Below are 26614 nucleotides of genomic sequence, written 5' to 3'. Positions count from 1 at the left end.
CAATTTTTCCCCACTCTAATACCCTTACCCTGTGTTTCAGTCAGAGTTTGATCAGAGAAACAAGCTCTCTGAAATATACATTAATATCTAAATAAGGGATGTATTATGATGGCTTCACCTTACACAGTTGTGGGGTATCACATGAGGCATTTTCTTCTGGGTCAGGTGGTGGCGACAGAAATCCCCCGGGGGGCAGCTGAGTAAGAGGAGGGATGTGAAGCCGACCAGAGCTCATGAGGACAGGCTGAAGTCTGTGACGGTCTCCCTGCCTTTACACCGGCACCACTGATGATGGGGGTATCCTGCAGGGGACGCTACTGCCCGTCATCATGGTACCAAAGCTGCACATAGCACAGGAGCCGGAGAAGCCAAATGAGGATCTGGCAGGAGCTGCAGGGGGGGCGGATACTACGTCAAGGTGATCAACCAGCAGTAGCAACAATGTTGCACGCCACAAGGAGCCTCATTGCCCGCTTTGGCCTTCTGAATACAAAACGAATGTGGCTCATACTTCGTACAAACCAGGAACTATGCAGGAAAGGGAATTCTGAGAAATTTAGTTCCAGTTTAACTAAACTGACATAATAGAAATCCACCACATTCTGAATGATTGTGTAAAATTCCGTCTCTGTACTTTTCACTTTTCTTAAGCTCACTTGTTCTTACCTACATCCTTGGGATAAAAATCCTCTCTCCAGATCTCTGTACTCTCCTTGCCAAAATTGAGCTCTATTTGCTATTCAGTAGATAAATTGGTTCAACTCACTGTATCAATTTTCCAGTGCAATGTCTAAGTTTTATTTGTTTGATAATGAGTTCCAAGAACTAGTGATCACACTCAGCCAACACGGCCTGGCAGGCACCTGTTTAAAATGAATTCTGGTTTAATGGTTTTTCCATGTTACCCTAAAGTGCAGCCCTTGCTTTTTTTCCTCATTTCTCTTGCAGCAAAGTCTTTTCTTTTACAAATGTAGACAGATCTACATTATACTGAAAACCTGAAATGGGTTACTGAGGTATACTGGTATTGTAAAAATGAATTTATTGTTTAAAATAGAAGTAGTTTGTCCTGGTTCAACTTTGAAGAGGACTGTGGAAAGCGATGCCATTAGCAAAGATTTACTCATTTGTACATTGTATATAGATGTACTAAGTCTTTGCTTTAAATTTGGCTTTCATATGGAGATTACGAAGTGCTTCATCAGGTGTGCAGATACAGTTTGAAAGCTTAAACTTGATTAATACACCACAAGGCTGTTTTCCCCTTCTTTCTACTTCCACATGATAGAAGCAGGAGCTGAACACACATAAACTCGAACATTAAGGGAGCAGAGGCTGTGAAAAGTTGATGAGATGGAGGGCCAAGGAGAAGGCAGATCCACACTGTAAAATCACCACAGAGCACATGTCTAGGCCAGGTGAATGCTGTGGCTTCCTACAGAGTCAAAACAGTGCACCAAAACGATTGGGCAGTTGTTGGAGGGAGGTTGGGAAACACCTCTGTAGGCTTATTAGAAGCTCCTCTAGCAGGAGGAGAAAAGACAGCAGTTGGTCCATGAAGCCCTGGAATAGGGAGATGCAGGACAGTCCAGATGCAGCACGTGGGAAACTCTGGCTGTTGGAGAAGGAAAGTGAGGCCAGGCCAGAGCTTGCAGAGGGAAGGGGTCAGGGAGCAGTTGTAGCTAGCCATGTTCCCAAAGGACCTCTGGCTCATCTCCATACAGTCACCTCCCCTCACACACAAACCACTTCACCATCATCAAGGCAAAGCCTGAGGAGGTGAACTCTACCCGTTTCACACAGGTCATCTACAGGCTAATCTTTGCACTTCCAATTCAACTCAATAGTCATTTTGTTCAGACCTCAACTGTACAGAGACTCTGGTCAGCATTCAGAGGAACATGAGAGATGGATTATATAGTGTGACAGGCAATTTCATTGCAATACTGGTAATAGAATTTATTTCCAAAATTGTATTGTGGATACTGCCATTTATAAAATGAAAACAGTAGTCTCTTCTGAGGTGACTCATTCTACAAATGTTTATTGAGCACTTACTATGTGTAAATACTAAGGAGATATAGAGGAGAAAAATCTTTTCATCCCATGCCATTTATGTTCTAGTCACCTTGTCACCTGTCAATCCTTTATCCTATTCCCAAGATAGTGAATCCAAACCCATTTGAACTTTACAACTCTCTTTGCCTCACATCCTTCCCTCTTTTAGATGACTTTGTAAACCACCTAACAAAAAAAATGGAGGAAGCAGGCCAGTTTTCTCCCCACCTTCCTTCTAGAGTAGAATCCAGCCTTGCTCCCTTTCTTTCTAACTCAGACACCCAGCAGTAATTTGGGGACTTCCCCGGGGCTTCGGAAGTCATGGATTAAGGACCATGACTAAGTCTACTGTGGGCATTTGTCCACAAAACTGAAAGAGAGCCAGCATTTTGCTTAATCTAAGAATGTCTTCATTTCCTGACATACTCCAAAGCTTTAGCATGCCCTCAAAGCATCCACTGCATTTTGTTAATTTATTTTGATAAATTTTAAAGAAGACAGCATCCTCTTACTCAGGGTACAAGATTGCTTTTTAGAACAAACCTTTTACTGTTAGTTAACAAATACTATATTAAGAGGAAGATAGGATTATAAATACTGGTGCCATAAAGAAAAAGAGTGTCCCTGAAAACTCTCTTTTTTTCCTGAGTCACAGAGATGCCAAGATTTAAGAACATGGTGAAAAACAGACCCTTAGTAAATACTAGCTACCTGATATAGAATGATGAGGTCGAAATATGACAGGCTTTGAAACAATAGTCCTTGGTTTGAATTTCAGCTCTGCTACTGAGTAGCTATGTGTCTTTGTAAAAGCTTTTTGGTATCTGTAAAATCAAGTTTTACCACTTGTGAAATAAAGATAAAGATGTAGCCCTGTCAGGGTTATTGCAAAAAGTAGATGAGATTACATACACAGCATATCCAGCACCTCGCATGGGGGCAATGGCAACTGGTTCAATACTGAAGGCTGGTTTTCTTTAGAATTTGTGTTGTTTTTCTTCTGCCTCCCTCCACCCACCTCATCTCATTTGTTTTGTTCGTAAATCTGCAATTGAGATATGATTGATGGCTGGTGAGTCCCAGAAGAACTAACCAAATACAAATGTTCCTAAACCGTTAATCCATTTAGAGGTGGTATTTCAATAATTTTTTTGTTGTGTTGAGAGGTGGAGCTTACCTGTTTGACACGCATTTGAGTAATAGAAACCTAATGAGCCTTTTCTCATCAGAAAGCTGTCTCGACCTCAAAACAAAATGTATTTGTGAAAAGCCAAATGTTGGCCAAACTTTGAGATGATCAGTTAGTAATAGGAATTCTAATTAGAACCTTGAGAGTTTGGTTCCATTTTCTACCCAGGGAAACAGAGGCTGGACTAGAAACACTGATGGAGAAACTTGTGTCGTCACATTAATTTAGATATATTGAATGTTTTTGATTAATTAGGAGGTTTGTGCTCTTCTTGAACTAGTTAATTCATTTGTTATATTCTGATCTGTCTTCCACAGTGAAGAGAAATAGGATCACTTGCAAGGGATACAACAGAGACTAGAGCCCCACATTTGTTTTAAGCTCTGGTGGTACAGTGTTCTGCAACTGAACACCCCATCTTTATTTCCTAGAGCCGGCTTGCTATTTACCAACCTAATGCTGATTAGGGAGGAAGATGAAAATAAGGAATGGAAAATATTCTCAGAGGAACCTGAAAAAGGAAATTCTGTTTTGATATATGCTACTGTTAATGACTATTTTCAGTTGATGAGGTACCACTGTTTACTTATCTGCAATACTTCAGGCATAGAATCTGGAGGAGGGGCTCTGCACCCCCCTTACTTCAGAGCATACTAGTTCTACCAACAATTCATATTCATTTGTTCTTAGAGAAGGGTTGTTATTAAATAATAATGATGATAATAATCCTTAGACCCATCTCATTCTTTTCCTGGGATTTATCCATTCCTAAATGGGTGGGCGGGGGTGGCAGGAGAGGAGAACACAACTTCTCAAGAAAGCTGGCCTTCAATATTGAATCAGTTGCAAGGTGAGAATAAGGAATGAGGTAAATGTACTCACAAATTAATTAAAACTTACAATTTTTTTGAGTGTTTACTTGTTTACTATCTGCCAGGCACTTAATTAGATATCAGATATAAAAGGATGAATAAGTTATCATTTCTGTTCTTATGCATCACAGCATTCAACTGGAGAAAAGGACAGTTTGTCCCAGACATCAGTGCACTTAGAGCTGTATCTTAGGTCAGATTTCCCAGAAGCACAACCTAAGATGGAGGTCGTTGTGCAAGTAATTCATTGATGGAGTGTTTCCAGAAGAAACCTAGAAGGAAGTGGGGGAAGCAAATTAGGATAGGGAAGAAGCCGAGCAGAGATGTAGGTTCAGCTAAATCTGGCCTCAGGCTGACTTCCAGGGAAGCTCTGGAGTATGAAGAATACCACTGACTCGTCCCACCTTGAGTCACGAAGCCGTGCCTGTATGCTCTTGAATCATCCAGTCAGTTAATGAGGGCTTTCCTCCTAGGCATTTCTGGGCTCCTGTTGGCCCAAGACAATTCTCTGGAGAAAGATAAATATGGACCATTAACAGCCAAGACTTACAGTAGCTCAGAGATACGGGCGTTGGCTCAGTAAAGGTGGCCAGGGTAAGGCAGGGGCTTCCACTGGGTACAAAAATGAATACAGCATGGCTTTGCACCCGGGTAGGTCAGTCTCATTGTGTTGGGTGACACTAAAGAAACAACTACAACACAGTGTGACAAGGACAATCTAAGAGTTTGTCCAAGCAGGTGTGCACACAAGAATGATTATCTAAGTATATGTTCACTGTCACTTTGTCTCATTGCACAAAATACTGGAGATGTTTTTTTAAATAGCTTTATTTTTCTGGTGGTAAAGATCATGATCATGGGAGTCCCTTCAGAGAAGGCAATAACCAAGGTAGATTTACAAGTAATGGACTTTTAAAATATGGTACAGGTGAATGGGGAATTATTAAGAGTGCAGTGTCGAATCTGTGATCCCAAAGTAAATTTCAGCGAGAACTCTTTTTCAACTCTATTGACATTCTATCCCATAATGGCATAATTAAGCACTTACATAAAGATAATAAAATATGTAATATTGTATTACAATATATAATATTTAATTATATTAATTTTAAAATAATATATGATATATTAATTAACTATATATTATTATATTATATTAACTGAGACTTCAAGAAATGAATAAGATCAGATTTTAAGGAAGCAGGCCACTTGTAATCCAATGATAAAAGCCTTTCCACTATAGAAAGCACATGGTGACAGTATTCTCTTCGGGAACTAGAAGGGAGCTATCAGCATGCATGAATTTAATGCCACCAAATATGAGTCAAGATTTGTCAAAAGATATAGATTAAAGACTTTTCTTTAATAATGGACTTGGCCTGTCAAGTTAAATGATTGAGGTGTATTTTCATGAAACATTTTCCAAAGGTAGTATATGATATCCAGTGATATTTTCATTTAACGGTACATTGTTTGATTTGATCCATCTTGGAAGTAATGTTGGCTCTGAGCTCATAGAACCTCGAGTAAAAATAGACCTAACCCAGAACCAGGAACATCTCTAATTAGCAACAGGTTTTCATTTCTTATCATGTACTCCTCCAGAGCTTATTTAGTCCCAGTGGTAATAAGTAAAAAAGTTATGTTTCAGTGTACTTATCTGATGCTCTGCCTACTCAAATATCCATACTCTAAGAACACAACAGAATTAAGTGAGATTTCTTGTATGTGTGCCTTAGTATCAATTTCTCTGGTTTCTGTAGTCATTTTAAATCCTGAAATATAGTGCTTGGCTTAGAGTTTGAGAAACTGGCAGGCCATTCATTTAATTGTGTTCATTATTTATTACTTGAGATTTTCATATTTCATATCCTTTTTTAATATTCTTCCCAATATCTTCCTAGAATTTTCTTCTAATGTGTAACCTGAAAATGTATATTTCATACAAAAAAAAAGAAACTTTCTGTGATCTCCACAATTAAATTACCTTCTATATTTGCTTATTTTACTTTTCATGTGAATGAACACTTTTAAAAATTGCTTATATATCTGACATTCTATTTAAGAGACAAAGTTACGTTGTCTTAAGTGTGGCATCCATTCCTCCATATTTGACGGCTTGGGTGGCAGATGACCACAGAGAGAATTTCTTATGATGAGAGAATAAAGGACACACAAATAGACACTCAAAACACAAACACACACACTCATGGTTAAATGACTCTAGAACAAAAGGCATGGTTGAGGTAATACTTGGAGTTTGCCAGCAATAGACTTTTCCAAAGGTTTCTGGAACAAAGCTACACTGGGAACTATTGGCAATTTATGTCTCTGTGAATTTTGTTATTCTTATTTATTCTTTCCTGAGACAAGGGAATACAAGAGGTCTTATTACATATAACAAGGACAGACAGGCACAGGAAAATCAATCATTTTATTTGCATAATTTCTTTCCTTTTATTTGCATGCTTTCCCTAGGGGTAAGTGAGTAGTTTACACTTTGGGAGCTATGCCTCTCAAGGTTGTGTCTCTGTAAGCAAAGTGGAAAGTTTGCAGTAAGCATCTGGGTAATTTATGAGAGAGGGTAGAAAGAATTCCTGCAAGGGCATTCTCTCTTAGCCAAATTGGCTAAGAAAACTCTGATTAACCTTCTTGGGTATCTGTTCATTTCTATTTCACTGACAATACTTAGACCCAATAATTCCTCTGTGGTTGCAATTAAATCAGAATAGGTCTTGCATTGGCCTGTTTCTCTTTTATATCTTAATATTTTGGTTTTGAACAGGAGAAAGCAAGCATTTGGGGGCACTTTCATCTCTTATGGTCAGTAACATTGTCCTATGTTGGTTACCCCAGTTTATTTTTTCCTTTAGGGTGCATGGCAGCTTTTAAAGCTTTCTGGTGACAGCACTTCGATTTTCCTTTAGTGAGTGTCTCCTCTTTCACTCTCCAGCCATGTGGTTTGGATAAGACAGTGCTCCCTCCTCATCCCCTCACCCATTCTGGACCCTTGAGGAGGTTACCTGACCCACCTGATCACCAAAACACCCCATCCACATCACCAGGATGGGAGCAAGATCCAAACTGGGCCAAGCCACAGTATTCCTTTCTTTGAAACCAGGCAACTCAATTGATATTTTTGTAGGAAGACAGAGGGGATTTCTCTTTTCTCGTGGTTTTAGTTAATAAGTAATTATAAAATGAAGAGACATTTTCTCATTCTCATTCTATTATTAAAAATAAAACATTAGGAGCCATGCTCACTATGTTTGGTTCATCAACTAATACAATTTCCACAATAATTATCTGAGATAGGTACTTATATTATCCTCACTTACATGTGAGAAGCTGAATCTTAGACATATGAAGTAGTTTTTTGAAGGTCATATGTTAATAAATAAATGGCAGTCTGGCTGGACTCTACTAGTCTGACCCGAAATTCATGTTCTTAACCACCACATGTTATCTATAGGCATTCTAGTGAGCTGAAGGAAGGCCTACATTTAACATTTTTACAAACATCAAAATGAAATGTGTATTTGGAACAGAGAAATGAATTGGGGGAAAGTCTGCTCTAGAGAATCAGAGTCTGAGTGACCTTAGTCTCCCAGTTACTGGAGGTCAAGATCTTCACATCTTTGGTAGTGGTGGGACAGAGGTGGGCAACATTCAGTTGAGCTGAATCTTAGCTGCATACCTGTCAGGTTAAATCTACAACTCGAGGCAGCCTGGGAGCATCAAATCACCTTCAATGTGAGTACCATATTCTAGAGTATTCTTAAATGTGCCAAGAATAAGTAATGAGCTTGGCTTGGTGCCCTGCTGTTTCATGTGTTTGTTCATTCATTCATTCATTCATTCATCTATTCAGTCATTCATCCTTTCACTTTTTATTGAGCACCTGCTAAATGCCAGGTATTAGATGCCTAGAATATATTAAAGTATCTGCTCTCAAGCAACTCCTAATCTAGAAGAAGAGATAGTTGAGTTAAAAATAAACCATAATGAAGCAATAAATGTTCAATAATTTTAGCCCAAAAAAAGATAAAAGAAAACAAATTATATTAGAGTGGATTTGGTGACTGGCCCTGTACTGGAATATACAGTTGAGTCAAGGAAGATGTCTCTAATATTTACTTTCATTAATCTTATTTATTTAATTATGGATGCATTTAATTTTTGGAAATATTCCCAGATGCCCGTTCCTGCTGGGGAACACAACAGTTTCTTAAGTAGTAGCCTTTCCCTCTTAAGCTGGCAGGAAGCCATCTAAATTCTTCAGTACCTCTGCTAGAGGCTACATCTAAAGGATTTTATGCTAAAATACTGTGATGTATTTGGGAAAAATACAAGGAATCTGGGCTCCAATTCAACTTAACTGATTACTAGGTGTAGAATATTGTGTGAATTATTTGATATTGCTAGGTCTAAGTTTCTTGAACTATAACATGGGGATGTATATGTAACATTTAGATGAACTTATAAACATGAAGTGCACCTCAGGTTAGAATTCACTCTCAATAAATGTTAGTTTTTTTCCCTTCCATGGTTTCTCAGTTTGTTTTCTCACTTATCAAATTGGAGTAACAATATTTGTAGGACTGATGATTCAGTGGGAGAACATATATTAAAAAATGTTTGGCTTCTTAGATGTCTAATAAATGTCGAATTCCCCTGCCTTTCCTCTTGCATTCTTAAAAATGTAAGCGGCCTCCTACCTTTATTGGAAAAAGTATTTCTCTGGTAAATTCTAAGAAAAAAATCCTACATACTTAAATAATTGCATTCTTGACTCAGGGCCAGTTACAGCTCCCCACTTTGCCTGGAAAGACACAATAAAAACTTAAAGACAAAGTAGGAAGCAGATCACAAGGATATATGTATAATGGAACTAGTTAAAACTTTAGGTAGGATTTTATATATATATATATATATATGTCCTCAATAGGCTTGATCAATATTATCCTGATCTTATGAAAATCAGAGCAATGCTTTGGAATCATAGACAGTACAAGGAAAAACCAGTTACCTTATTTGTACTATAGAAAAAGTGATTTAGAAATAAAATTTTTATTCGTTTGTCACATATATTTTTGTAATATTGGGCCCAAACCTTGAATTATAAAGAAGCCCTGCTGAAAAGTAATTTTCTACTCTAAGTCCATTCTATTTTCATGTATGCTAGAATGACGAATAATGCAGTGTAGAATTGCTTTTTTGATTTAATACTAGCATAGGAACTCCTCTCTAGAATAATATCAATTAAAATTCTCTGTGGCAGATGTGGGTTGTGGGCCTGGTCAAAAGGCATAAACTCCCAACCCCCACTACGATTGTTTTCATAGAGGATTTCTAGGCAGTACTTTGAATGATCTCAGCCATGCACTGCAGTTAATGAAGGAGGCACAATTTCATATCAGGCTTCTTAACTCCTTGGCTGCTGTGGAATAAGGCGTTATTTTTCATTTGGTGGACTGGAACATCCCCTCAGATTAGAGAGAAGGCAGCCCTTTGCAGTTTACAAGCACGGCTCTGTTAGGAGTAAGTAATAATGGCATGGACTCTGATTTTTTATAGTCAATTTTATTTCTGCTTTAAGGAACAAATTCTTCATTACATTTGGAAGCAGAAGCAGAATGGCTGTTGGTAAAAGTTAAAGCATGAACAGCATCAGTGAAGGTAACTGAAATCTACACATTTAAATCTAATTCTATTTGAGGTATTTTTCCAAATAGGTATTAAGCCCCTACTATATGCAAAAGAGTATGCTCAATGCATACGAGTGTATCAATATCCATTATCCGGATTGGTCCACCACTATTGACTATGATCTCCCAATATTATGTAGTTACACAATTCAACTAGTGATGGATAACTTTGATCTACTTCTTGTCTTCTTTTTGTTACCCATAAAGTTTTAGAGCCAACTTACACTCTCAGAATATATTTGCTTAAGTAGAAGCTAATTTCATGAGGGAGATCTCCTGTTCCAACAGTATATCAAGGAATCAAAAAGAAATGTTTTCTGTTCAGCCAGCCTTTCTTTCCTACCAGGATGATCTAGAGTTGACTAGGGTGACATGCATATTCTCCCAGTGATCCCTGCCACTGGTGTTCACCTTTTCATGCAATCCCTTCCCATTGAATGTGTCCTTGCCCAGTGACTTGCTTCTAAACATTAGAACATGAAAAAATAATGGGATGTTATCTCTGTAATTAGGTTACATAAAATTGTGACTTCCATCTTGCCAGCAGATGGAAACTAATGCCTTCTCAATTTGTATATTGCCATGTTGGGAAGGTACACATGGCAAGAAACTGAGGTACACTTCTAGCCAATAGCCAGCTGAACAGACCCTGAAATGACAGATCCTGAATCAGACAATCCAGCCAAGCTATGCCTGAACTCCTGACCCACAGAAACTATGAGATAATAAATATGTATGGTCTTAAACTGCTAGATGTGTGATAATTTGTAAGGCAGCAATAGACAAATAATACCATCGGATAATCCCCAAACCTTTGTTTGAATTCTCCTCAGCCCTACCACTAACATAACTAATAAACTACTAAATTTTTACTTTACCTTATCTTGCCTTTGCTCTTATGGAAACACCATTAAATAGTAAAATGGTCGCAAGACTAAGGGAGCATAAGCATTGTTCCTAGAGTTTCTGGTGTCTTTTCCTGGGTCAACTATTGGGGAAGTTCGGTTGTCTAGTAACACCCATGGGTGATGCAGTGAGGGAACACTCTTTTACACTGCTTATTTCACTTCTGCTAATGTTACACTTAATCCCTTTGAGCCTCTGTTCTTTTATTTATAAAACAAAAACAGTAAGAGCAAAAAACGGACCTTTGTTGAGGTCTACATTGTGTTGAGCTGAGTGCTTTATATTCATAATCAATTTTAATCATCACAATATATCTTAATCTCTGTGCCCAGAATTTCTAAGACAAAGATTTATGGGGGGAAAAAATTAAAAGTATATTATCAGAGTGACGTCAGTGAGATGGCAGAATAGAAAACCCCCGACTCTTCACGCCCCCACAAACAGACAAGTTCAACAGCAAAACATGGACAAATTTTCTTTGTCAGACAAGTTCAACAGCAAAACATGGACAAATTTTCTTTGTAAGAAATTCAGAAACTAGTTAAGAGGCTTGTGGACCCTAGGAAAGCATAAAACTAGCCACATTGAAGTCAGTAGGGGAATTTAAGGCACCTCTCACTACAGTCCCTACCCCCAGCACAACACCATATGACCAAGAGGAAATCCCCCAGATCCTAGCCTCTCTCAGGAAAGAGGAAGCATTGGACCATACATCCAATGCCCCAACTTTTCCAGAGGCTTCCTAGAAGGCTAGCTGCTATCTTGCCTGTCCCAGAGCGCTAATGGGACCTGGCATACTCTAGCCACCTCAGTACCAGTGAGAACAGAGATGGTGGTTTAGGTTGGCATTACCATCGCTCTCACCCGTATCGGCATAGAGTGAGCAGAGGAAAGCATGAGTTCCTGGTCTCTTAACATGGAAGGAAAGAGTTGAGTCACACACTCAGTGCCCCAACCTTTCTGGAGACAAGCCACAGGGCTGACTTCTGTCTTTCTGTCTTAGAGCAAAAACAGGATCTGGCACACTCTTTCTGCCTGGGAGCAAGTGAGAACAAAGATGACACTTTGATCTCATAGCTGCTGTAACGCCTTCCAATGCAGAACAGGACAAATGGGCAAAGAACCCCAGATTCCAGCTTCTCCCTGTACAGAACATCCAGGGATCCAGCTCGTCTGGAGGCTGGCTTCCGTCTTCTCATCTTGGAACACTGATGGGATTTGACATACTCTTGATGCCTATGGGCCACTAAGGACAAAGAAAGGGGGTGCGACTAGCAGGAAGACTGGAAAGGCCACCAAAGTCTCTGGCCAGCCTGAGACCCAACAGGTCCCAAGTAAAATGAACCCAAAGAAATCCATACTGAGACACATTGTAATCAAACTGTCAAAAAGTCTAAGACAAAGAATTTTGAAACCAGCAGGAAAAAAATGACTTGCCATGAGAAGGAAGGAATCCATTAAACTACCACTAGATTTTTCAGCAGAAACTTTGTAGGCCAGAAGGGAGTGGAGCAATATATTCAAGATCCTGAAAGGACAGATCTTGCCAACCAGGAATACTATAGCCCTTCAAAAAGGAAGGAGGGAGAAAGTCTTTTCCAGACAAACAAAAGCTGAGAGAGGTCATCACCACATATATGCTTTATAAGACATGTTCCAGGGAGTTCTTCAAGTTGAAACAAGAGGACTTTACCAAGCAATCTGAAAGCATCTGAAAGTGCAAAAATCGCTGGTAAATATATAGACAAATACAGTTTAATAATGTGATGGTGTGATACTGTGATGGTGATGGGTAAATCACTTTTAATTCTAGAATAACAGTTAAAATACAAAGATTTTATAAATAGCTAGAAATATAAAAACATGTTAGTGGATACATATTTTTAAATATGTTCATGTGACATCAATGGGATGTGTGCCAGATCCTGTTTGTGCTCTAAGACAGAAACTAAAAGTATAGAGTTTTCATATGTGTTTAAAGTCCAGTTATCAGCTTAAGAGACTATTAAAAGATATTTTTGTAAGCTCCATGGTAACCACAAAGAAAATACCTAGAGAAGATACACAAAAGAAAAAGATAAAGGAATCAAAGCATATCAATAAAAAAAAATCAGTGAAACACAAAGGAAGACATAGATGAACCAGAGGACATTATGCTAAATGACATAGGACAGTCACAGACAGATAAATACTTCATGACTCAACTTACATTAGATGTCTAAAATAGCCAAGGGCATAGAAGCAGAGTAGAACGGTGGGTTTAGGGGAGGAGGTTGCTGGGGATAGTTGTCCAATGGGTATGAAGGTTCAGTTACACAAGATGAGTCAGTCCCACAGATCTGCTGTACATTGTGCCTGCGGTTAACAGGACTGTATTGCACACTTAAAATTTTGTTAAAAAGGTAGATCTCACGTTAAATGTTCTTTTAAAAAAATTAAATTGTCAAGGGCACTCCTCCTGAGGGTAAATAGAATTTAATCCTTCTGGGGAACAAGGGGAGGTTATATAGAACAAACACCTCAGTTATTTTGCTCAGGGGATGAGGTAGCTCAGTGATTACCATGCATTCCTCAGTCATTTTTACTTGAAGGCCCATGGAGGAAGCTAGGGGGCATTAATTCCCACAAAACTGCCAGCCCTTCCCACATGTGAACAGAAAGGGTTTCCTGGTCAGAGGAAACCTGAGGCAAGTCAAAGGTGCCGGCTGGGCAGTTAGAAGTTGGGCAGAGCAGGCATGGGTGTGGTTAAGTCTGAAGGATGTAGGCAGAACACCAACAGTATGACTTCATAGGTGTGATACTTGTTCCATTTTGCAAAAGGAGAAACTGAGCAAGGAAAGGTAGAATCCTTGCTCAGTCTCTCAGTTTCACTAGAGCAGAGCTGAGAATAAAAATCCAGGGAAGATATGAAATAATACTTATCCTACAGGATTGTTATGAGCTTAACTATACTTCAAATGCACCTAGCAAGCAGTGAGCATTCAGTAAATAGCAGGCTCCCCATAATTGTCATGCTCCCATATGCCTGGAGTTTTCCAACAAAAGACTGGACAGCTTGGTCCATAAAGGACCAGGGGTTGGGGACCTGTGTTTTAATCTCAGCCACACCAGCAATAATAATGATTTGGAGCATTGTGATACATTTACTCACTTCTTTGTGGTGTGGTAAAAGAAAAAAAAATCAGTTCTTCCCCTTTAAATGTAATTTTGATGAAACAGTGAAATAGTAATCTTTCTTAAAAATCTTGAAATTAATGAAAAATGAAGTGGCACATTCTTTTGTATGACTCAGCATTTTTTTTGTATCATTAATCTACAATTACATGACGAACATTATGTTTACTAGGTTCCCCCTTCACCAGACTCTTAGCATTTTTGTACCCTCCTTATCTCTTTCACATACACCTATTAATGCCTGGTTGCTACCATAGTTAATATACATTGCTATATACAATATTTTAATTAAAGTTTGAGTAATGTAGGAAAGACACTATCTTTAGACAGCCTTGAGAATCCAGTGTGATCAAATTTTTAAAACTTTGACAGATGAAAAGGATACCTCAAGATAATTCCTTTTACTAGTAAGATTGAATATCTTTATAGACATTTTAGGGCCACTGCTATTTTCTTCCTTTAATAATATGAATTTTCCATTGAGTTAGACAGAATTTTAAGGTGAGAATCAACCTAGGTGACAACTTGATTTCAGCCTCATGAGACCTGAAGCACAGAGCCCGGTTACACCATGTGAGACTTCTGATCTCAGCACTGTGCGAATATGTGATGTTTTAAACTGCTGAATTGGTGTTAATTTATTACACAGCAATAGGAAAGTAGTGTATCCATGTTTCTACATAACATTCATATTTATCTTTAAGACCATCACAGAATATGCCATCATTTGCCCCTGGCATAATTATTTCTTTACAGTTGATCATTTAGGTTGCTTTTAATTGTTCGCTATTATAAATACTGCAGCAATGAACATGTCCCCACACATAGCTTTCCCCATATTTATCTTTTATCATTTTATTTGCTTTTGTATAGAGCAGATAATATATTACCTGTTTCAAAATCCAAATGTACAAAATGATGAACAGTGAAGAATTCTCACTTCCATGCCTTGACTATACAATTTCCCAAGCCCCAAACAATCCAAGTATTAAATTATTTTGAATCCTTCTTGAGACATTTTGTCTTAATGATCACATACCATATCCATTCTTCTGGATCTTGCTTTTTCACTAAACAATATATTTTGAAGACTTTCTATATCAGCACCTAAAGAATATCCTCTCTCTGGCTGAATAATATTTTATTGTATAAATATACCAAAATTATTTAACATTTTTGTTATTTAATCATAAATATGCCATAATTTATTCTGCTGTATAAAGTACCACAATGTATTTATGGCTGGACATGTAAGAGTTTTGAAAATTCTGTTCCTGGTCACAATGGGCAGATAATATGGACAAAATTCCCTTTTGGACAACCCAAAAAGCAATAAGTGCTTTTCATTTTGTTTTGTTTTAAGATGCCTGCCTGAAGATAGCAGAGAGCTAAGAAAAGAGTTCTGAGGAATTACTTGGTCAGTTGCTGAGTGGAATAGATACTCACAACTATGAGCCCAGCATTTGAGGCTGCTTTACACCTGCTCAGTGAGAATGCTGAGGACTTTGGGGCAGTCTCGTGGGGCTAAGAGGAGTCTGGGCCCCTCCGAGGCAGCAGAGCCCGGGTCAGTCCCTCGGCTTTGGGACAGCACTCCAGGGACGGGAGTGAGACAGTCTGGAAGTGAGAATTAATCTCAAGTGACAAACCTCATAAGGAACTGGCCACATCCTCTTAATTCCTGAAAGTGGATTGAGATAATCCAACATTGTTAATAGCTCTTGGCTGAAGCAAAGGTAAACCTTCTCTTAACAAGCTTGGCTTCAGATTATTTTTAGAAACAATTTTACAAATACAAAGTCCCCACCACTAAAACCAGCCAAAGTAAACAAACAACACGGGAGGAGACATGACAACCTGAGAAAAATTATTAGAAACCAAAAAAAAAAAAAAAAAGAAAAAGACATATCCACAGGGGTCCCAGAATTTCAGAGACCAACTTGAAAATAAGTTTCTACTGTTACTATGTCCAAGGCAGCAAAGGAAAAAAAAAAATAATGATTCAGTGGAGAATTGGAAACAATATTGGTTTTAATCTTTTGCTCTAACAAATAGGGCAACACTGGATGTACCTGTGCAGGTGAATTTGTATACAGGAGGAACATGTGGACCTGGTATTTCTGTTACAACTGCAAGCAATTGTAATTTTGATAGCTACTGATAAATTGTTCTCCCTAGAGGTGTTACCAATTTACATTTCTCACCAGCAATATGAGAAACTGGCTATTTCCTAATACTTTATATAATCCATATGTTAACAAATTTTTAAGTATCTTCTAATACGGGTGAAAATGGTATCTTAGTGTAATTTTTGTGTGAATTTATCTTCTTGTAAGGTTGAAAATGATTGCATATGTTTAAGAGCTAATTTTTTTTCTTTATATTCCCCTCTTTTTTTGGATTATTGATCTCTTTCTTAATGATTTATGGAAGCTCTCAAGATATTAGAGAAATTGACACTTGTTTTCTAAGATACAAATTGCAAATACTTTTCTCATTTTTACCTTTGAGAATTTTGACTTTTGTTACTGGGAGTTTTGCTATGTCAAAAGTGTTCATTGTCAAATTTTCATGTTTTTTGTTTATTACTGCTGTTTTTTATGTCATGTTTAGGAACACCTTTGTCATTCAAAGATTATGCATCAAAAATTGCTACCATGGTTTTTCTTTCACTTTTATGGTTTCCTTTTTAAATTATGTTATTGCTCCAACTAGACATTTTTTTCAAATGGCCATCCAGTTATTCTGAAACCATTTATTGAATAATCCTTCTGTTCTTCACTGACTTGAAATCCCACCTTTATCATAGACTTAATTGCTGTATACAGTTAGGATCATTTTTTGAGTTTTTTGTTGTTGTTGTTCTTTGGATCTATTCACAGATCTCTAATATGCTTTGTAAATTATTTTCTCTTATACAATATTTTATTGTCTATTAAGGCTTGCCTTTTTCAACATTCTTCTTTTTTAGAATTCCCTGGATATTCTTACTTATTCTTTTACATTGACTTTGAAATCAGCTCCTTTGTTTCCTAAATAAACCTGTTTGTATTTTTAGTAAAGTTACACTAAATTTATAGATTGATTTGGAAAGAATTTGACATAGAATATTTTCAACCAAGATCATTGTATGCCTTGCATTTGATCAAATGTTTTAGTCTCTCGAAAGAATCTTAACAGTTTTCTTTATCTAGATTATAAACACTACAAGTACTTTCTCTTAGTTTTTTTCTTTTGTTCCATTGTGGATGGAGTCTCTTTCCTCTATGCCTATAAACTGGTTTTTGTTTCTATCTGGAAGGCTATTAATTTGAAGATATGAAATTTTTGCCCCATCTTCTTGCCAAATTTGCTTGTTCTTTATAATAGAAAAACTACCAAAAAAAATGGAAGAAAATCTTTTTCTGTACATTCTCTTTGGTTTTTAAAATATACAATAAAATAATAAATATTCCTTCTTTCTAATTTTCATACTTTTAATTTCTTTCTTTGGCTTCACTGTATTGGATTACACTTCCAGAACTCAAGTTAAATAGCAGTACTGATTGTTATTTATTTATCCTAGATGAATAACAAGAATGAGGCTACTGATTCAAGTAAAATAAATCATGTATTATTTTGGTAAGTGAGAAAATGACCTTCTGGTTTTAATTTACATTGGCTGTATTACCAGCAAGTTTTAACATTGTTTTTTCTTTACATTTCCTGTTTTCTTCTGGGCCTCCAGTGTAGGGTAGAGTTGATCATGTTTGCTCAGGTCATGGAACATTATCACTTGTGGGCCATGCAAGCTCCCTCATATTTTTAAAAATTATTTATCTTCATTTACCACTATATTCTATATTCTTATCCATTATAAGTTACCATCACTGGGATGGGTGTTTTACCATGTGTCTTACTAAGTACTATGTTTCTAAAACCCATCCTATTATTATGTGAAAATCTGATTTGTAGCTCTACTGTCTTATTAAATTTCCTGGTGTGCATGCATCATGTTTTACCTACTCGTACTCCAGCTGATGGACTCTCAGTTTGCCCCTAACTCCCCGCCAAATTCTTTCCCTACACCTATGGAGATGGTCTGAGTATTTCTTTGGGATCTTCACTCCAGATCTTCGGTTATATGAATATATACCAGTAGTACCAGCTGGCTCCTCAGAAGGACATCACCAGTCCTCACTCTTATCAATAGGGCATGAGAACTGTTAAACGCCCACAATCCCCACCAGTACTTGTATAAAAGATGGTGTATACGCTGATTCCTTGCATTTTAATTTCCTTGTGTAATAATGATTATTCATATGTTTTTTCTAAGTATTCATTTTTAAATATATCATCTATATTCTTTATAAAAAATACCAGTTTCATATTATTGCTATGCAGGTTTCTCAATATATTATTAATGTTTGAAAGATTTGTAGGGTTCCTTCAAGCATTATAAATTTGTTTATAAAACATTTTTTTAAAAACTTCTATCAGGAGTTTCTACTTTTTGTGAGAGGGATTTCCTTTTAATTTTTCCACAAGCTGCTTGTCTAAATACAACAGAGAAGTAGCTAAGAATTCCAAAAAAATCTAGGATAAGGATGAGGGGGCTCCAGGAAGTCAATGTAGGCACGACGATCATTTTAGAAATACATTTACTCATCATTTAATAAACATCTAGTAAACTTATTATGTGCTGGGCACTATACTAAATGTTGATGATACAGAGATGAGTAAGACAGTCACCTCCCCTAAAAAACACACGTCCAGGGAAAGAGAGAGCCAAGTAAAAACAAATGAATTGCAAGTATGACTACATAAGCATTAGAAAAGCACAGAGCAGAGAGGTTTCTTCCATTTTATGACTCAGATTTTCTGGTGTTGTTAATATGTTTATTATATTGATGACACATTTTCAGAATCATATTAAAGGAGAAAAAAAAATACAGATGAATCCATTGATTGTTGGATTCAGTCAACAAATATTTAATGAATGACTCATTTTGTCATTGTGCCATTGTAGGGAAACAAAAACGATAACCTTCAAAGGGCAGAAAATTAGTGTCTGATTGTAAAACTCCCAGTAGAAGCAGTTCGCTGTGATTCACACAGCACAGTGATACAGAGTGCTTAACATATTCCTCAGTAATTATGTTGGGAGTCAGAGATCTTAAAGTGTGTGTGTATGGGAGTAAGCACTTTCATTCTGTGGTTGTGGCTACATAATGCTAATTCCATCTTGTTTTACTAAGAATAAACAAAGATGCATTACACAGAAGAAATGTTTCCCTAAGGCAGTGGTTTTGCAGGCATGGATAGTGACTTAGGGGCTTCATGATGTCCTCGGTCAGAGATGTAATGGGAAAAGTCAGTGTTCTTCAGTAATCTTCCACCACTATCCCAGGCTAAGGGACATTTTCCATGAGAGGGAGTTGGGTGCATGCAGATTAAATGGTATGTGACAGCAGATCAGAGGCTGACTATGGAAAAAATCTATGAAGAATCCTAAAGGCTAGAAGTGATGTAGATTTTAAAACTAGAAATAGTCATTTTATTTATAAGTCTGTAAGGAGGTATTTTGAAGTAATTTTGGACTATTGTTTCTCTCACTTCCCATGAGGAAATATATTGGCCCCTGCGTTGCTGCCCATCATCCATTCTAGTCTTCTCTCATTATGTAGCAGCCTAAGGTTTAGATGGGACTGACTCCATCCTTCAATCAACTTGAATAATCCCATCCTCCTTACCTACTGATCGGCTCATTGGCAGCCAGGGAGGTCTGCATAGAGGAGGAGGATTGACTAGACTTTGAAAACAGAGCAGAATTTTGGTAAGTGGAAAGCAAATCCTGGTAAAAGTAAAGAAACAGCAGTATGCAAGGTTTGTTCAGGGACTATAAGCAATCCTTTTTAACTATGCCATACTGTCTATCTCCCAGAGCTGCCCAAGTGATTAAATTCAATTCTTACATTCAGTAAGCAATTATTGAATGGAGCATAGGACTGAACTAAGTAACAGACTGGCTCCAAAGGAAGTTGCCTTAAGGTTGAAAAACCCCACTGTAAAGATGAACCCATTGATTTTGGAACTAAAAAGGTTTAAGACATAATCTAGCACAATCCATTCAGTTTCAAATATAGAAACTGAGGCTCTGAAAACTTAAGTAAATGGAAGCAGCAAAGCATCCAGGGAAAAGTATAAGTTGTAAGAGTCATTTGAACCCTCTTACTTTATTTTCCATCACAGGAAAGTGGCAATACTAGCAGAAAAAGATGTTGCAGTACAGGGACATAGCATAGGCAAAGCACCTCGGACAAAACAGATCCTGAATACATATCCCCTTTCATTTCTCTATTTCCTTTATTGTCAGTAACCTAGTATTTCTGTGGCAGAGTTAGGACTAACTCTCTCTTGACTCCAAAGACATCTTCCTGCACAGGGCAGTGATCCATTGTTGGAAATCCCATGAGAAGGAACCACAAAGGCCTGCCACTCTCTCCAGAAATGAGCAGCTATCTTTCCAAACTCATCTTGTTGTCCTGTGCATATACCAAGCTCACTATCTTCTCTAGACCTGTTTCCTAAGCTCTCTCCTATAAAAATGGTTTTCTTCTTCCTTTCCAACTGTCCAAATCCTCTCATTTACTTACTTATTCATTCATACAGTCAGCCTGAATAGAATCAGTGAGTCATCAAACATTTATTGAGTAGTTATGTGGTCAGCCCAGGGCTATAATTTGAAATTACAGCTCCAAAGAGAATAGCCCTGCCTTCAAGAAGTCCAGCTGGAGTCAGTCTAGTTGGAGCACAGATACGTCACTGCACAAGTTCAGGGATAATGTTATAGAGGTATGGGTATGATATCTCGGGAACATTGGCTGAGAGAAGTTGAAGTCTGCCTGAAAGGTCTCTGCCATTGTTCTACTCCAGTTACATATTCATCGTGCTCTTCTTTGCCTCCTATGACACAGAGAAGGCCACACACAGTTGATCCCATAGTTTGCGTGCTGATTCCTATCATTGCAGTGGTGCCAGACTGTGCACAGGTATAAGGCATAGCCAGAAAGGACCAAAGCAATCCATGCAAACAGAGTAAATCAAAGAGGTACCTCAGGTTTATCTGGAAAAGCAATGGGTCATGCCCAGGGGTAGAGGGTGGATAATTCCTTCCCTAACAAACTTTACGAAGGGCCTGCTATAGAGTTCCTATATCGTGGATGCAGTCAGAATTATCTGGAGAGCATCTGAAATATACAGATGCCTGGAGTCTAAACCTAGATGATGGAAGCAGGATCTTTGGGGATGAAGCACAGGCACATGGAATTGTAAGTGACATATGATTGATTCTGGTGATTAATCAGTAGGGGTTGGGAAGCACTGGTCTATTTTGTGCAACACATTTGCAGAACACTGAGAATACAAACATGAATAAAACACAACAAGCCTTATTCCTCAATTAGAAGACAAGTCTCTGCTCTAGCAAAACTGATAGTCAGGTGGGAGAGAGAGGAAATTCAAGATACCCAGTCCCAGACAAGATCTTAGAGATAGGTACAAAGTGAGGTTGAAAGAGAGATGGGAAGGGACAACTCAATTTTGGGAAGGAGAGGAAGCTTTCTAGAAGAGGTAGCATTTGAGATGAGACATGAAGGATGTTTAGGGATCTTCCAGATGAAGGAGGTAGAGAAGGAGATGCATCCTAAACATAGGCCTGAGCCTCCAGCTGCCGAGGGACTTGGCCAGCAGGTCAGATAACCCAAGAGAGAATCCTGAGAAATGTTAGGGTGCTTACATCTGAGGTAGGGTTCTTACCTGTGACTGAGGTGGAGACTGTGATGCTACAGCGTGTGTCACTGATTGACAGCCTTTTCATACTCCACTTTCATTTCTTTCAACCAGACATTTTCTGGATGTCTTTGTGCCTAGGAGACAGCCATAAACAGAATTTGCAATGGGAACACACCAGAGGGGCAACACTTCCCTCAAATTTGAAGCCAAAGAAAAGCTCCCTGAGGAAAGTCTGAAGAATTAATGAAACTAACATAAGAGGGGGGAAGGGCAAAAGGCGCCGAGTCGTTCTGCAAATGCAAGGCCTGGAGATGAGAGTGAGGTTGCAGATTCAAGGACCTTCAAGTTCAGTGTTTCTGGAGCAAAGTAGCAGGGAGAGATAGTGGCTGTGGAGAAGGCTGGGGAGGAAGATGTTCTCCAAGCTCTGAAAAGGCTTCTTAAGCTCTGCTGGAGTGTAGACTTCATCTAGTTGGCACTGGGGGCCCTGATTGTTTTATGCAGGCAGTGACAGGGTCTGATTGACTTCTGTGAAATTCAGAGCACTCTGAGCATATGTATTTTCTTTCTCCAACAAAATTGTAAGCATACTTTCAAGGATCATATCTTGATTCTTTCTTTCTTTTTTTTTTTTTTGTATTGCTAGGAGTGCTTAAAGAGTTTAAAGACACATGTTAAAAGATCAGTAGTTAATGGATTCATTAACTAACTGAAAGGCACAGACGCGTACTTGAGTTAATGTCATAATATGGACACAGCATTCCTGTGTGGTACCTGATACTTAGAGATCTCAAGCGTTCTTAAGCTGTGCTTCTCAATTTTAACATGTACACATCACCTGGGCCTCTTGTTTAAAATGGAGATTCTAATTTATTATCTCTTTGGTGGGGCCTGTGTTTCTGCATTGCTGACGAGCTCCCAGATGCCTTTGCTGCTGTTTTGGATTTGTACAGTGTGAATGGCAGGAATCTTAAAATTCAGTTGTCTTATTTGGAAACATTCTGGTGGTAAGGTCATCAATGAACTGTGGAACTTTCTGCAGGGATTGTATAAATGGAGAGACTGCACCACGAGAGACTATGACTCCTTGTCTAAGACCCTCTACAGATGCTTTGGGACCAGTTTGGAAGGCAGTCGCCTGTGTTTGAGGCCCCTGGGTAGACATAGGTGTTATTTGCCTTTAAGGGAATTTCTGATGCTGCAGCCAGTTTCTCCCTGACACGGCCAAATATTGAGTTCCACAAGAAAATCCATTAGTAACAGTGGAGTTGATAATAGAACAGAAGATAAAGTCAGAGGGCTCTAAAAACAGCATGCTATCAGCGTGTAATTTGTTTAGCCCTATGTAGAATAGTCTTTTCTTGGGAATTATCAAGTTTGAAATTTGATTATGAGCCAGTTTGTAATTTCTTGATACTTTCCTCTTTTCCTCTGTTCACTTTCTCATACTCATTGTCATATAAGGGCAAGCTGGGTGGCCCTTACACCTCACTAGCTTGTAGTTATAAAGACAGCCACATGCATTAGGCTGAAGTCTGCTGGCTGGGTGCCGCTCGTGACTATGAACAGGAGCTTGGTCTTAATGTTGAGGACCTTTGGCCTTTCTGCTGGCTCTCAGAGAGGCCCCAAGTTTCCCAGTGTGCACGTAGTTGTTGCCTACACTTCTCCAATCCTGCAGCCGTGGACCCACCACAGCTGCACCGTCTCAGAGAGCTCCCCACCACGCTGCTGGTCTCCTTTGCACCCTCACCAGGCATGGGTGTGACCATTGCTCACTTGGACCAAAGCTGCCACACCCTTGTGAGCCTAAGCTAAAAGATAGTCTGGGGTGGCAGCAAAGAGGATTATTTCTGTAGACAGAACACAGGGTATCAGCTGTGTGATTTGGGTGAGGTGTCTAACCACTCTAAACTGTTGATTCCTTACCTACAAAATGAGGTTAACTAGAGTTCTATAATCTCAAGATTGTTGAGAAAATAAGGTAGTCCACTTAAGCTCCTAAAGCTTCATTCCTGGCACACAGAAAATGCCCAGTAAGTGTTCACCTTATTCTCACTGCTTTTCTCCTTATCACTATGGTTTTGGCCTGAGTGAGCTACATTTTTACATCAGTTGACCAATTGGTCTATAAGGTTTCCAGGACATGGCTGATGGCTCAGATAAGAGAAGGGGATTAAAATCGGGGGAAGTGCAACTGATACTTAATATGAGACTCTCAGAAATAATAGACCCAAGTGTGTTCTCCCATGGTCCCTTTTAGGGACCTCCTTGCATGTCTGCAGGACTGTCTATGTCAGAAGACATTTTTCCTGCACATCAAAAGAATGTCCTTTGACTAACCGAGATTCCTTTAAGTCCAAGCTCAGATTAAGTTTTGTCATCCTGTTCCATTTCCTTTTCCAGCATAAACTCCTTTTTGGGACTGACAGTAGGAGTCTCCACTCCCTTGAAAGAAAGCCTTTATCCTACTCAGGGGTGCCACCTTCCCTTGGAATGAAGGCCAGTGTCTCTTTCCTCTTCCCAGTCTTGCTCCAGGATCAGTCTCTTTCCTTTGCACACAGGATAACTGAACTCTGGGCTCAATTCACACTTAATTTCTATTCGGGTTCACATGAGAGATAACCTTTTATAACAATGACAACGAATGTTTCTCTTTTCCTTGCCCCGCTGCCTCTAAAATGATCTTTCTAAATCATGCTGATTATTTCACTTTTTTGCTTAAAGCCATCATTGTCCCCACTGGCACTTAGGAGGCAAAATTATGTTAGCATAAGAGGTTCTTTGTGTGCTGTCCTTCTTGAGATGCCCTCTGCTCCTCTGTTTTCTCAGAAAATGCTCATGCAACCCTCATGATCTGGCTCAAATCTGACTTCCTCTGTGGATTCTTTTTAGATCCTGGCTGGCACCTCATATCCAAGACAGCAGCCAGGCTCCCTCCCCGATTCCCCCACGGCACTGCGCATTATCCCATCACATCAGAACATATAATAATCCAATAAACCACTTCCAGTTCTGCTTCCCCATTTTAAGGCGAGCTCGTGAGCACTCTAGTCACAGGAGTGGCCCATGAATGAACTAATGTTCCCCTTGCATTTGACCAAGTTCTTTCTCATCTGCTTTTCCCTCTGATCCGTATATAGGTTTGTAAGATAAGTAGGGCAAGTATTAGTGTGATCTCCTCTCTATGCATGAGAAAAGGAGGTCCTGGCAGCCAGGTGACTAGTCCCCAGTCACTCCATCACCCGAGTGAGGGAAGAGGGAAGTAAACTCAGACTGAGTTCTTTGAACTTTAATTCCATTGCCCATTTTCATTAAAACTGAACCCTGGTGGGAAAATGGTAAGATCTCAAGGAAGATAAGATCATGGCACCAAGGAAGACTGAGAGGAGATGGTGACATACTGAAAAACCACAGCTGCAGAATTACTAGGACTTGCAGGTAAAGCTGTTGGGTGTAATGAGAAGCCTGGGGTGCACTACTGGCAGACTTTTAGACTTGAGAGAAGATGCTCTTTGACTAAAACTGAAAAATGGGGATGGAGGTGGAGAGAAACACCATGAAAAATATTTTTATGCAAAACCAGATTACACTTAAAATCTGGTTCAAGCACCACCTCGCAGAGAGAGCATCAGTCCTTTTCAGCAGGCCCCTGGATTGCTCTAAGCGACCATGGATAATTTTATGAAAATCTTGAATGGCTTCTAAAAGTCCTTTCAAAAGCTGAAAGCAAAACAAACAAACACGAAGTCCTACAGAGCCGAGAATAAGCCCCAGAGAGACTGAGAGCAGTGGAAATAGTTACGGGAGGGAAAAGGAGACCGCCGTGTACCTTGTTTCAAACCCCACCCACTTGCAAGACCCATGGGCAGCCTGAGCTTGGCTGGGGGGCTGCAGGGGAGGCGCCAGGACGGGAGGGCTCAGAGCTCATTTCAGACTCAAGGCCAACATCCACGGAGACCTTGAGTTACATCATTGAAACTGTCTGGACTTTAGGCCCCTTATGCCAAATGCGGTTTCCAGAAAAAGGATCCGCTGCATATTTGGAAGCCCGTCAACTAAAAGTCATCTTGTCACTTTTGCACATGAGATTTTTTCATTTGTCAAGAGCATATTATTTTGCTTAATTATGGGCTTTGAGGAGATGGCATAGAGGAGAGGAAAAAGTATGAGCTTGGAGTCAGACAGACCTGGATCTGAATCAGGGCTCTGCCATCCACCAGCTCTGTGGCACTACCCTGGTGGGCCTCAGCCACCTGGTGCCTGAACTGAGAATAATCTTGTAATAATGACCTATATTGTAGGGTACTTGTTAACACTGCATTGTTAACACATATCAAGAATCTTGTGTTGTTCTGCTTTTCAGATATTTAATAATCAATAGCTAGTTAATTAGTAAAGTGTCTGACTTTTAACACAATAACATTTGGCAAATGAGATTTCATATTCACTCCAGAAGTATATGTCTGGTGGTATTATATATATATATAAACAGGTTTTGCTTGTAGAGAACAGTATTTATATTCAATTTCCATTGCCAATGGACCTGCTGTTATTCAGTATCAAAATTCCTCCCCAAGCTCATCCCTCCTAGGAAGCTTTCTTAGATGGAGCCTTAATGGTGCCCTACTGATGCTAATTCAGCACCTTAACATGTAGTTGTTTTTATATACTTGTAGCTTATTTTTTAATCATCTATGCCATGATTAATTACACTCTTCTTAAGGAAGGGGAGCATCCAGAGAGAGATAAGGTCAGAACACTATTTCCATCATTCAATCTCTCACTACTGGAGACTTCACTCTTCATTGCAGTGTGGGGATAATATCTGGTCTATCTTAAAAAAGCTTTCTTTTTTCCTGAAAAACAAAAACCAAACAACCAGGTAAGATCATAAGTGGAAAAAGATTTTATAAATTATAAAAGACATGTAAATGCAAGCT

The 26614-nt window shown here is 38.8% G+C and overlaps 1 long non-coding RNA gene across 5 annotated transcripts in view; it reads left to right on the top strand.

Moving 5' to 3' along the window:
- LOC118907548 (uncharacterized) overlaps positions 1 to 26614 on the top strand; it is a 49963-nt gene that overhangs the window by 5545 nt on the left and 17804 nt on the right. For 2 of the 5 annotated variants that reach the window (XR_005022860.2, XR_008996212.1), the window contains exons 1-4: positions 9716 to 9798; positions 11737 to 16018; positions 17470 to 17525; positions 21816 to 22255. This is a non-coding gene — a long non-coding RNA (uncharacterized LOC118907548). Of the gene's footprint in view, positions 1 to 9715; positions 9799 to 11736; positions 16019 to 17469; positions 17526 to 21815; positions 22256 to 26614 lie in introns of those variants that run through there. The other 3 variants (XR_008996214.1, XR_005022861.2, XR_008996213.1) reach the window with 3 other exon arrangements.

Source organism: Manis pentadactyla, chromosome 3 (genome assembly GCF_030020395.1).
Source record: "Manis pentadactyla isolate mManPen7 chromosome 3, mManPen7.hap1, whole genome shotgun sequence".
Lineage (NCBI taxonomy): Eukaryota > Metazoa > Chordata > Mammalia > Pholidota > Manidae > Manis > Manis pentadactyla.
This window is presented reverse-complemented; position numbering and strand designations above follow the sequence as displayed.